Source organism: Rattus norvegicus, chromosome 5 (genome assembly GCF_021556685.1).
Source record: "Rattus norvegicus strain SHRSP/BbbUtx chromosome 5, alternate assembly SHRSP_T2T, whole genome shotgun sequence".
Lineage (NCBI taxonomy): Eukaryota > Metazoa > Chordata > Mammalia > Rodentia > Muridae > Rattus > Rattus norvegicus.
The window spans coordinates 163,480,011-163,492,337 of record NC_141538.1 but is presented as its reverse complement, the minus strand read 5'-3'; the positions used below and the strand labels follow the sequence as shown (position 1 = coordinate 163,492,337).

The window sequence follows — 12,327 nt, the reverse complement described above, 5'->3', positions numbered from 1 at the left end:
ATTTAATTCTTTTTCAATTACACACTTTTAAACAGGGCTGATTTTCAGTATTCAGACATTCAGGCAATGCTGATTTCATTAATGTTGCCAGAAAAGAAGCATAAAAATGCAAAACATAGATGCCTTAACCTGAACATACCTGCATTACCTCTTACTGACCAGTCTGTGCCAAAGATTTATTCTCTGGCACTAAAATGGAGCACTTAAAAATATTGCCAAAAAGCAAATGTCTACACACTGGACTTTGCAGCAAATAAAGTTATTCATACTTTAAAATATTTAAGTCCATAATTGGATTAATATACACACCTTATGTATAAGGAGGTCAGATCATATAAACATTATACAGCCCAAAAAAAAACCCTACTGAGAATAAAACTAAGTAGTTTTATGATAAGAAATACAGATCATGCATATGTTTACAAATATCATAGACATACAAATTTGGTCAAACACTGTAAAGAAGTGGTATCACATTATAAATGGCCCAAATATCCATGTACTTTGCTCAAAGCAAACACAATAAAACTCAGTATTTAACTCCTGCAGTTCAGATATCATGACAGTATACATATAGAATGGAAACTGTTGATCAGATTATACAGTGAATGTTTTCTCAGTTGAGTGTAGGTCTTTAACTCGTGAAAAAGAAAGACAAGGACAAATCAGATGACAGAATGGCACGCCAGTGGTTGGTCAGGGCACAGCATTCGAGGAACTGGGATTTCTTCATCTGGAGTTTTAATGGTTGGACCTAACTTTAGAGGTGGGAAAAAATTGGATGTGGCAAATTTAGAGAATTACAATTATGGAAAAGTTTATATACAAATGAATATGTGGCGATTAAACTGGAGTCCATGAAATCCAGAGCACCACAGCTGCATTTGGAGTACAGATTCTGTAAGCAGTTAGCATCTGGAGATGGTGTACCTCAAGTTTAATGTTTTGGCCCTTGTGGTAAATACAACGGTATGGTGCTTGAACTGCTGGCACCTAGTTTGGAAGATTTGTTTGACCTCTGTGATAGAACATTTCCTCTTAAAACAGTTCTCATGATAGCTATACAACCAATTTCTCCCATTGAGTATATCCGCTCAAAGAACTTGATATACAGACATATGAAGCCTGAGAATTTCTTAATAGGACGGCCAGGAAACAAAGCGCAGCAAGTCATTCATATCATTCTCTCAGCGAGAATCTTCCCTCAGGAGGGAGATCCTCAAGCCCCAATGACCAGTCCGAGTCCACAGGCTGCAATCTGCAAGAGGATTTTTATTGATCAGGAAGCACAGGTATCTGTGGGCGTCCCAGTCAATTCGGAAGACTGGCGCGCCTACCAGAACCAGGGATGGGCTTTTTATAGTGTTTTGGGGAGCAGAAGCAGGCTTACAGAAGCAGATGCATGGTTACAGGGATGTGATTGGTGGAGTAAACGAGGCATACGTGTACATTACCTATTTTGGCTATAATCATAACAGTGAGTTAGCAAAAAGTACATGGTGGTCGGGTCTCCCGGGGGGTCAGGGACTGTTTCTTTTTCCTTGCCAGGTGGCCCATGGAGCATTGCCCATATTTTAGTCTAGTTTCTGCATTTTGTTTTCTTTTCTGGGCTATTTTGTCTAAATGTTGGGTCAGCTTGTCCCACAAAGCTTGAGACTCATATGAACTTCTTGAACTTTCTCATAAGGCTTATTTTCATTCCAGGCCTGCCTGTGTATTAAAACTCATCTGTCATTTCTATGTTTGAGGGCCTAGGGCTGGGCTCGTATAATCCCCTTTCTGGAGGGGGGTCTTTCAGATTTTGGTTTGGCAAAGGAATATATTGATCCAGAGACAAAGAATCATATACCATACAGAGAACACGAATCCTTACTGGAACAGCCAGATACATGAGCTTAAACACACATGTAGGAAAAGAACAGAGTAGAAGAGCTGATTTATTAGAACCTTTAAGCCATATGTTCATGTACTTCTTGAGAGGCGGTCTTCCTTGGCACGCCTTAAAGGTCCATACACTAAGAGAGATATCAGAAAATTGGAGACATGAAACGAGCCACACCGATAGAAGTGCTGTGTGAATACTTCCAAGAAATGGCAACATATCTTTGTTACATACAAAGGCTAGATTGTTTTGAAAAGCCAGACTATGATTACCTAAAAAAGCTTTTTACTCTCTTGTTTGATTGCAAAGGGTATATGTTTGATTATGAATGTGACTGGATTGGTAAACAGTTGCCTACTCCTGTAGGTGCAGTTCAGCAAGACCCCAGTCTGTCATCAAACAGAGAAGCACACCAACAGAGACAAGATACAGCGGTCTAAAAACCAGGTTGTAAGTTCTGCAAATGGAGAACTAAACATGGATGACCCCACAGCCGGATGGTCAATTGTACCCATTACAGCCCCTATGGAAGTTGAAGTGATGGATAAAACCAACTGCCAGAGAGTTTTGAATATGTGGTGCTGCTGCTTTTTTAAACAAAGGGAAAGAAAAACCATACAGTGTCACAAATGACTGGAGACAGACATATCCTGGGGAGTTATTTACATGTTTATATCCTGTCTTGTGATTAAAATCATCTGTATAGTGACCACATATATTTTCAAGGATTCACTCTTGAAACAAAAGCGTCATACTTTCATATTTCATTTTGTGGTGGTCTTACATTCATCACCTCATCCCTGATTTAACTTTATGGAAGCTTTAAAATCTTGTCAAAACGTGAGTGCTTTTCCCATCCTTGAATGGAATGGACGAATGAAGTGTATTGTTGAAAACAGTTCCATAGGAAAACAATTCAGGTGTCCAAATGTCAATTAATTGTACCTAATTTGATTTCTTTATATCTTCTATAAAAGCATAATCAAACAGGAATATTCCTCTCACTGGTTAGTGCAGCAGAGAAAACAGTTGCCCAAATATTAAAAACAACTTTTTTGAACAATTCCTGTTTTGTGACATCTTAATTGATTTCAGTATGTCTGATGGTACTGTAATTCATGAATCATATTGACCTTCTCTTTGTGAAATAATGGTACAGTCACTGCCTCGAGGTACTGAGGAAAAAGTACTATGGGATTAGCTAACTCTGGCAGTCAATAAATTGGCAGTATTGGAAATATGAGCTCGGCTTCTCTGGCACCACTGTGTGAGGTGCAACTGCAGAAGAAGCACCAGGAACATCTGATAATGTCACTCTGCTTCCAGATGATAATATATGATAGATGGCAAGAAGTGAGTATTGGATAAGTAATGTGTGTTAGAGTTTAGAAACACACTGAGGATAGGATGAAAATGTAAACTTGTTTTCAGTGTGTAAGGCTGGAGCCCCATTAAGAGCCTACTTACTGCTCATGGCCACATTTCTCTCAGAAGCAGAAACCGGAGGACATGCTATACAATGGTGGCTGCCTGTTATGTTGTTCTTCAATTACGGAAAAGAATCATACTCCCAGCAACAAACACTGGGCCACTCTGCTGCCCTCTGTGCTCATGAATCTCTTGTATTCAGCTTGGCTAAGTCTCTGGAATTCCCTGTCTTGAGCACAATGTTGTTGATTGGAGAATATTCTGGAGAGAGTGCAGGGAGCTTTGCCTCCATAGCTTTCACAGTGCCTGCATATGAACAGTGTAACAGTTCTGTCGTTAGCCAAGTCCATTCCACTTCGCAAGCCTTCTTTGTAAGGATGTAAGGACACAGGCATACATTTTATCTCATCTAGATTTCCATTCTTAAATAGTTTATAGAATTCTAACATTTTACACATCTAAGAAAGCACGTTGTGAAGAAAAAACCTCACTATTAAGATATTCATCTTAATTTTATTTTCAAGTCCGCTTATACAACCATGTTGAGTCTGTAAATCTTTAAAGAAATGTCCTTTGTATAGTACATGAGGCAGATATTCATGCACAGTTTAGAAACCCAACATCCTGGGACTACATTTGGAAGTAATGAAGAAAGATGAAAAAATTTCTACTCCAAGGTAAAGCATTATTTTAGAATATTTATACCAAATTCAGGAAGGCTCAGAGTTCTTAAGTTTCAAAGACAAAATCGCATGTTACTATGAACAAATTGATGTCTGTACATATTTTGTTCTTCATTTAGAAAATAAGGATATTGTTCAGCTTGTGAGACACTAATGAGTATTGTAATTTGCTGAACGAGGGCATCATTGACAGTAGAATATAACTACTAGCAGAAGCAGTAGAGGCCCTTGATTTCAAATGATCAAAGGTGATTTCTGTCAATTTCTGCATCAGGGAGGGATGTTGAAGCTCACACACTAGGCAATTAATAGGGGTCTAGAGTATCCCTAACACTCTGGAAAGTGCAACCACTTGGAGACTCTGTTGATTCCATGTTCACATATTCAATATATCTAGGCACACTGCTTGATGACTTAGAGATCATTACAACACATATTCAGAGATTACCAGTGTCATGGAAAAATTTATGTTGTGCACAATGAAAACCCATGTTACCATTTACCCCTCCCACATTAGAATTGTCTTCATTCTCTACCATTTATGCACACACATCTTGTCTATGGTACAGCAAGCATATTGTGAGGGTGCATAAAATAGGTCCAGGTGTACTCATCGTTGGGGTTATTGGGGAGAAAGTATATGCAGCTTGAGAAAGTCTTGCAGTTTCTACTGAGATAGTAAATAGACTATTTAGTTGCTAGTTTGATGATTTAGGAAGAGGTGCTAAGTGCCAGAGTGTAGTTTCTCGTCTGTAAGGAACACAGAAGGCAGATCATCTACAGTGGCACAGTAATTTAGACTTAGATTAGTAAACACTTATCATGACACAGCAACCCTAAATATCTCTTAAGACAATGCCTTACCCCATATCCCATCAGAAAAAGTCATATCCTCAGCTGACACTTTCTCCTCTGATTCTTCAAGAAGAACCAACAGGAAAGAAGACCCCACCAAGGCTGGCTTCTAGCACTTACTCTTTTCAAGATTTTCTTCATGTACATATTATTTACTTTCTATATAAGAATTAATATTAGAGCTATTATAATTTAGTATACTGTGTATGGAGATGATGTGGTCACCATTCTATTCATAACTCTGTATATTAATAGAAGTATTGAATAGTTGTTAAAATTGTTGTGTATTGTAAAATTAGGAAAATTCATGTTTCTAGATTTCTTTGTCGAAAAGTATTTGGGGAATTCGTTAGACACTCTTCATTTTGTGGTACTAGCAATGTGGGCATTCTTACATGTCATGTTTCTATTCTGTTTTCTATGTAAGTGAATATCTTTCTTTGTCATGTGTATCTTTTCAATTGAAGTTATTCACATTAGGACACAATATCAGCTCTTCCTCTTCTCCTAGTACTTGTAACTGAATTCATTACCCCATTTCCCTTAAAAGCACAAGTCCCTGTCTATTGGATGTAGTTAGTGAAGATCTTTTCATCACCTATTGGTATCCTGAAGATGGTGTCTTTTGACTTACAGAAGCTTTTCACATTCACAAGGTACCATGTATTAATTCTTGACCTTAGTGCCAGAGCCATTGGTGTTCTGTTTTGGAAAGTGTCTTCTCCTGTTCCAGTAGGTTGAAGGCTGTTCCCCAATTTCTGTTTTCTTAGATTTTGTCTAGATTTATAAAGATGTCTTTGATCCACTTGGATCAAAGTATTGAGTTTTTTGCAGGGTGATAGATATTTTCATTCTTCTTCATGAAGACATGCAGTTACACCAACCTCATTTGTATAAGATACTTTCTGCTTTCCATTGTATGGTTTTAGCTTTTTTACAACAAATCAAGTATTCGTTGATACATGGGCTTAGTTTTGTATCTACAGTTGTATTCAATTGAACCACTTGTCTGTTTCTATTACAATAAAAGCAAGCTTTTATTTCTATTTCATCAGTATTGCTTAAAGTTCTTGATATAGATAATACCAGAAGTTCTTTATGGTTCATGATCATTTTATCTATCCTGTGTTTTATTTATTTATTTTCATTTTCTATATGAGGTGGAGGTTTTATTCTATTAAGATATGTGAAGAATTGTGTGGAATTTTGATGGAAATTGCATTGAACATGTAGATTGCTTTTTGGCAAGATGGACATTTTTATTATATTAATCCTCCAGATACATGATCAAGGGTTAGTTCATGTATAGTCTTTGGGTAGTGGCTTAGTCCCTGGAAACTCTGGTTCCTTGGCTTTGTTGTTCATATGGTGTCTCCAACCCCTTCAAGGTCTTCCAGTTCTTTCTCTGATTCCTTCAACGGGGGTCCCGTTCTCAGTTCAGTGGTTTACTGCAGGCATTCGCCTATGTATTTGCTGTATTCTGTGTGTGTCTCTGAGGAGAGATCTACATCCGGTTCCTGTCGCCCTGCACTTCTTTTCTTCATCCATCTTATCTAGTTTGGTGGCTGTATATGTATGCACCATATGTCAGGCAGACTCTGAATGGGTGTTCCTTCTGCCTCTTTTCCAAAGTTTTCCTCTCTATTCCCAGCCAAGGGTACTCTTGTTCGCCTTTTAAAGAAGGAGTGAAGCATTCACATTTTGGTCATCCTTCTTGAGTTTCATGTGTTCTGTGCATCTAGGGTAATTGAAGCATTTGGGCTAATAGGCACTTACCATTGAGTGCATACCATGTGTGTTTTTCTGTGATTGGGTTCCCTCACTCAGGATGATATTTTCCAGTTCCATCCATTTGCAATGATTTTGATAAAGTCACTGTTTTGATAGCTGAGTAATATTCCATTGTGTAGATGTACCACATTTTCTGTATCCATCCCTCTGTTGAACGGCATCTGGGTTCTTTCCAGCTTCTGGCTAGTATAAATAAGGCTGCTATGTACATAAGGAAGCACGTGTCTATGTTATATGTTGGGTATATGCGCAAGAGAGGTATAGCTGGGTCCTCAGGTAGTGCAATGTCCCGTTTTCTGAGGAACCTCCAGACTGATTTACAGAATGGTTGTACCAGTCTGCAATCCCACCAACAATGGAGGAGTGTTCCTCTTTCTCCACATCCTCACCTGCATTTGCTGTCAACTGAGATTTTGGTCTTAGCCATTCTCACTGGTGTGAGGTGAAATCTCAGGGTTGTTTTGATTTGCACTTCCCTTATGACTAAAGATGTTGAACATTTATTTAGGTGTTTCTCAGCCATTCGGCATTCCTCAGCTGTGAATTCTTTGTTTAGCTCTGAACCCCATTTTTTAATTGGGTTATTTGTCTCCTGCGATCCAACTTCTTGAGTTCTTTGTATATTTTGGATATAAGCCCTCTATCTGTTGTAGGATTGGTAAAGATCTTTTCCCAATCTGTTGGTTGTCGTTTTGTCCTAACAATGTGTCCTTTGCCTTACCGAAGCTTTGCAGTTTAATGAGATCCCATTTGTCGATTCTTGATCTTAGAGCATGAGCCATTGGTGTTTTGTTCAGGAAATTTTCTCCAGTGCACAGGTGTTCAAGATGCTTCCCCACTTTTTCTTCTATTAGTTTGAGTGTATCTGGTTTGATGTGGAGGTCCTTGATCCACGTGGATTAAGCTTTGTACGTGGTGATAAGCATGGATCGATATGCATTCTTGTACATACTGACTTCCAGTTGAACCAGCACCACTTGCTGAAAATGCTGTCTTTTTTCCATTGGATGGTTTTGGCTCCTTTGTCAAAAATCAAGTGACCATAGGTGTGTGGGTTCATTTCTGGGTCTTCAATTCTATTCCACTGGTCTATCTGTCTTTCTCTGTACAAATACCATGCAGTTTTCACCACCATTGCTCGGTAATAATGCTTGAGTTCAGGGATAGTGATTCCCCCAGAAGTCCTTTTAATTGTTGCGGATAGTTTTAGCTATCCTGGGTTTATGGTTATTCCAGATGAATTTGCAAATTGTTCTGTCTAGCTCTCTGAAGAATTGGATTGGTATTTTGATGGGGGTTGCATTGAATCCATAGATCGCTTTTGGTAAAATGGCCATTTTTACATTAATCCTGCCAATCCATGAGCATGGGAGATCTTTCCATCTTCTGTGGTCTTCTTCAATTTCTTTCTTCAGAGGCTTGAAGTTCTTATCATACAGATATTTTATTTGCTTGTTTAAAGTCACACCGAGGTATTTATATTATTTTGGACTATTATGAAGGGTATCATTTCCCTAATTTCTTTCTCGGCTAGTTTCTCTTTTGTATAAAGGAGGGCTACTGATGTATTTGAGTTAATTTTATACCCAGCCACTTTGCTGAATGCGTTCATCAGGTTTAGTAGTTCTCTGGTGGAACTTTTGGGATCACTTAAATATACTATCAAATCATCTGCAAATAGGGAAATTTTGACTTCTTCTTTTCCAATCTGTATCCCCTTGATCTCCTTTTGTTGTCTGATTGCTCTGGCTAGAACTTCAAGAACTATATTGAATAAGTAGGGAGAGAGTGGGCAGCCTTGTCTAGTCCCTGATTTTAGTGGGATTAATTCAAGTTTCTGTCTATTTAGTTTAATGTTAGCTAATGGATTGCTGTATATGGCTTTTGCTATGTTTCGAATGGACCTTAAATTCCTGTTCTTTCCAGGACTTTAATCATGAAGGGGTGTTGAATTTTGTCAAATGCTTTCTCAGCATCTAATGAAATGATGATGTGGTTTTGTTCTTTCAGTTTGATTATATAATGGGTTATGTTGATGGTTTTCCATGTATTAAACCATCCCTGCCTGCCTGGGAAGAAGCCTACTTGATCATGGTGGATGATTGTTTTGATGTGTTCTTGGATTCGGTTTGCCAGAATTTTATTGAGTATTTTTGCGTCGCTATTCACAAGGGAAATTGGTCTGAAGTTCTCTTTTTTTGTTGGGTCTTTGTGTGGTTTAGGTATAAGAGTAATTGTGGCTTCATAGAAGGAATTCAGTAGTGCTCCATCTGTTTCAATTTTGTGGAATAATTTGGATAATATTGGTATGAGGTCTTCTATGAAGGTCTGATAGAATTCTGCACTAAACCCGTCTGGACCTGGGCTCTTTTTGGTTGGGAGACCTTTAATGACTGCTTCTATTTTCTTAGGAGTTATGGGGTAGTTTAACTGGTTTATCTGTTCCTGATTTAACTTCGGTACCTGGTATCTGTCTAGGAAATTGTCCATTTCCTGCAGATTTTCAAGTTTGGATGAATATAGGCTTTTATAGTAAGATCTGATGATGTTTTGATTTCCTCTGAATCTGTAGTTATGTCTCCTTTTCATTTCTGATTTTGTTAATTTGGACACACTCTCTGTGTCCTCTCATTAGTCAGGATAACAGTTTATCTATCTTGTTGATTTTCTCAAAGAACCAACTTTTGGTTCTGTTGATTCTTTCTATGGTCCGTTTTGTTTCTACTTGGTTGATTTCAGCTCTGAGTTTGATTATTTCCTGCCTTCTACTCTTCCTGGGTGTATTTGCTTCTTTTTGTTCTAGAGCTTTTAGGTGTGCTGTCAAGCAGGTGACATATGCTCTCTCCTGTTTCTTTCTGCAGGCACTCAGCGCTATGAGTTTTCCTCTTAGCACAGCTTTCATTGTGTCCCACAAGTTTGGGTATGTTGTACCTTCATTTTCATTAAATTCTAAAAAGTCTTTAATTTCTTTCCTTATTTCTTCCTTGACCAGGTTATCATTGAGTAGAGCATTGTTCAATTTCCACGTATATGTGGGCATTCTTCCCTTATTGTTATTGAAGACCAGTTTTAGGCTGTGATGGTCTGATAGGACGCATGGGATTATTTCTATCTTTCTGTACCTGTTGAGGCCCGTTTTTTGACCAATTATATGGTCAGTTTTGGAGAAAGTACCATGAGGAGCTGAGAAGAAGGTATATCCTTTTGCTTTAGGATACAATGTTCTATAAATGTCTGTTAAGTCCATTTGGCTCATGACTTCTCTTAGTCTGTCTATGTCTCTTTTTAATTTCTGTTTCCATGATCTGTCCATTGATGACAGTGGGGTGTTGAAATCTCCTACTATTATTGTGTGAGGTGCAAGGTGTTTTTTGAGCTTTAGTAAGGTTTCTTTTATGTATGTAGGTGCCCTTGTATTTGGGGCATAGATATTTAGGATTGAGAGTTCATCTTGGTGGATTTTTCCTTTGATGAATTTGAAGTGTCCTTCCTTATCTTTTTTGAGGACTTTTAGTTGAAAATTCATTTTTTTGATATTAGAATGGCTACTCCAGCTTGCTTCTTCCAACCAACTTCTTCCTTTCCACTTGGAAAGTTGTTTTCCAGCCTTTCACTATGAGGTAGTGTCTGTCTTTATCTCTGAGGTGTGTTTCCTGTAGGCAGCAGAATGCAGGGTCCTCATAGCCTATCCAGTTTGTTAATCTATGTCTTTTTATTGGGGAGTTGAGATCATTAATGTTGAGAGATATTAAGGAATAGTGATTATTGCTTCCTGTTATAGTCATATTTGGATATGAGGTTATGTTTGTGTGCTTTTCTTCTCTTTGTTTTGTTGCCAAGACGATTAGGTTCTTGCTTATTCTAGGGTATAGCTTGCCTCCTTATATTCGGCTTTACCATTTATTATCCTTTGTAGTGCTGGATTTGTAGAAAGATATTGTTTAAATTTGGTTTTGTCATGGAATATCTTGGTTTCTCCATCTATATTAATTGAGAGTTTTGCAGGATACAGTAACCTGGGCTGGCATTTGTGTTCTCTTAGGGTCTGTATGACATCTGTCCAGGATCTTCTGGCTTTCATAGTTTCTGGCGAAAAGTCTGGTGTGATTCTGATAGGTCTGCCTTTATATGTTACTTGACCTTTTTCCCTTACTGCTTTTAATATTCTTTCTTTATTTTGTGCATTTGGTGTTTTGACTATTATGTGACGGGAGGAGTTTCTTTTCTGGTCCAATCTATTTGCAGTTCTGTAGGCTTCTTGTATGCTTATGGGCATCTCTTTCTTTAGGTTAGGGAAGTTTTCTTCTATGAGTTTGTTGAAGATATTTACTGGTCCTTTGAGCTGGGAGTCTTCACTCTCTTCTATACCTATTATCCTTAGGTTTGATCTTCTCATTGAGTCCTGGATTTCCTGTATGTTTTGGACGAGTAGCTTTTTCCATTTTACATTATCTTTTACAGTTGATTCGATGATTTCTATGGAATCTTCTGCTCCTGAGATTCTCTCTTCCATCTCTTGTATTCTGTTGGGCAAACTCGTATCTACAGCTCCTTGTCTCTTCTTTTGGTTTTCTATATCCAGGGTTGTTTCCATGTGTTCTTTCTTGGTTGCTTCTATTTCCATTTTTAATTCCTTCAACTGTTTGATTGTGTTTTCCTGGAATTCTTTCAGGGATTTTTGTGACTCCTCTCTATGGGCTTCTACTTGTTTACTTATGTTTTCCTGGTATTCTTTTAGGGATTTTTGCAATTCCTCTCTGTAGGCTTCTACTTGTTCTCTAAGGGAGTTCTCACGTCTTTCTTGAAGTCCTCCAGCATCATGATCAAATATGATTTTGAAACTAGATCTTGCTTTTCTGGTCTGTTTGGATATTCCGTGTTTGCTTTGTTGGATGATTGGGCTCCGATGATGCCATGTAGTCTTGGTTTCTGTTGCTTGGGTTCCTGCGCTTACCTCTCGCCATCAGATTATCTCTAGTGTTACTTTGTTCTGCTATTTCTGACAGTGGCTAGACTGTCCTATAAGCCTGTGTTTCAGGGGTGCTGTAGACCTGTTTTCCTGTTTTCTTTCAGCCAGTCATGGGGACAGAGTGTTCTGCTTTCGGGCATGTAGTTTTCCTATCTACAGGTCTTCATCTGTTCCTGTGGGCCTGTGTCTTGAGTTCACCAGGCAGGTCGCTTGCAGCAGAAAGGTTGATCTTACCTGTGGTCCCAAGGCTCATGTTTGCTCGTGGAGTGTTGCTTATGAGCTCTCCGAGGCAGCAGCCACCAAGAAGATCTGCGCCACCCTTTCCGGGAGCTTCCGTGTACCAGGGTTCCAGATGGCGTTTGGTGATTTCCTCTGGAATCAGTAATGTGTGCAGAGTGCATTCTCTTCTGGTTTCCCAGGCATGTCTGCTTCTCTGAAGGTTTAGCTCTCCCTCCCACGATTTGAGTGCAGAGAACTGTTTATCCGATCGGTCTCTTCAGGTTCTGGTGGTGTCTCAGATGCAGCGGACCTGCTGCACCTGGGCCCTCCTCTCTGGATCAAGGTTCTTAATGTAAAACAAAATACACTGAATCTAATGGGGAAAAAAGTGGTAAAGATCCTCAAACATATTGGCACAGGTCAAAATTTCTTGAACAGATCACCAATTTGTCAAGATTTAAGATCCATAGTGGGCAAATGAAACCTCATGAAATTAAAAA

At 38.7% G+C, this 12,327-nt stretch overlaps 1 protein-coding gene and 2 pseudogenes across 2 annotated transcripts in view; 2 read left to right on the top strand and 1 right to left on the bottom strand.

The window, feature by feature from the left end:
* The window catches only part of LOC148006145 (uncharacterized), a 161,852-nt pseudogene that overhangs the window by 19,893 nt on the left and 129,632 nt on the right, over positions 1-12,327 (bottom strand).
* The window catches only part of Rex2l4 (reduced expression 2 like 4), a 751,000-nt gene that overhangs the window by 703,725 nt on the left and 34,948 nt on the right, over positions 1-12,327 (top strand). The window lies entirely within an intron of this gene.
* Csnk1g3-ps3 (casein kinase 1, gamma 3, pseudogene 3) lies at positions 843-2,875 on the top strand (annotated as a pseudogene).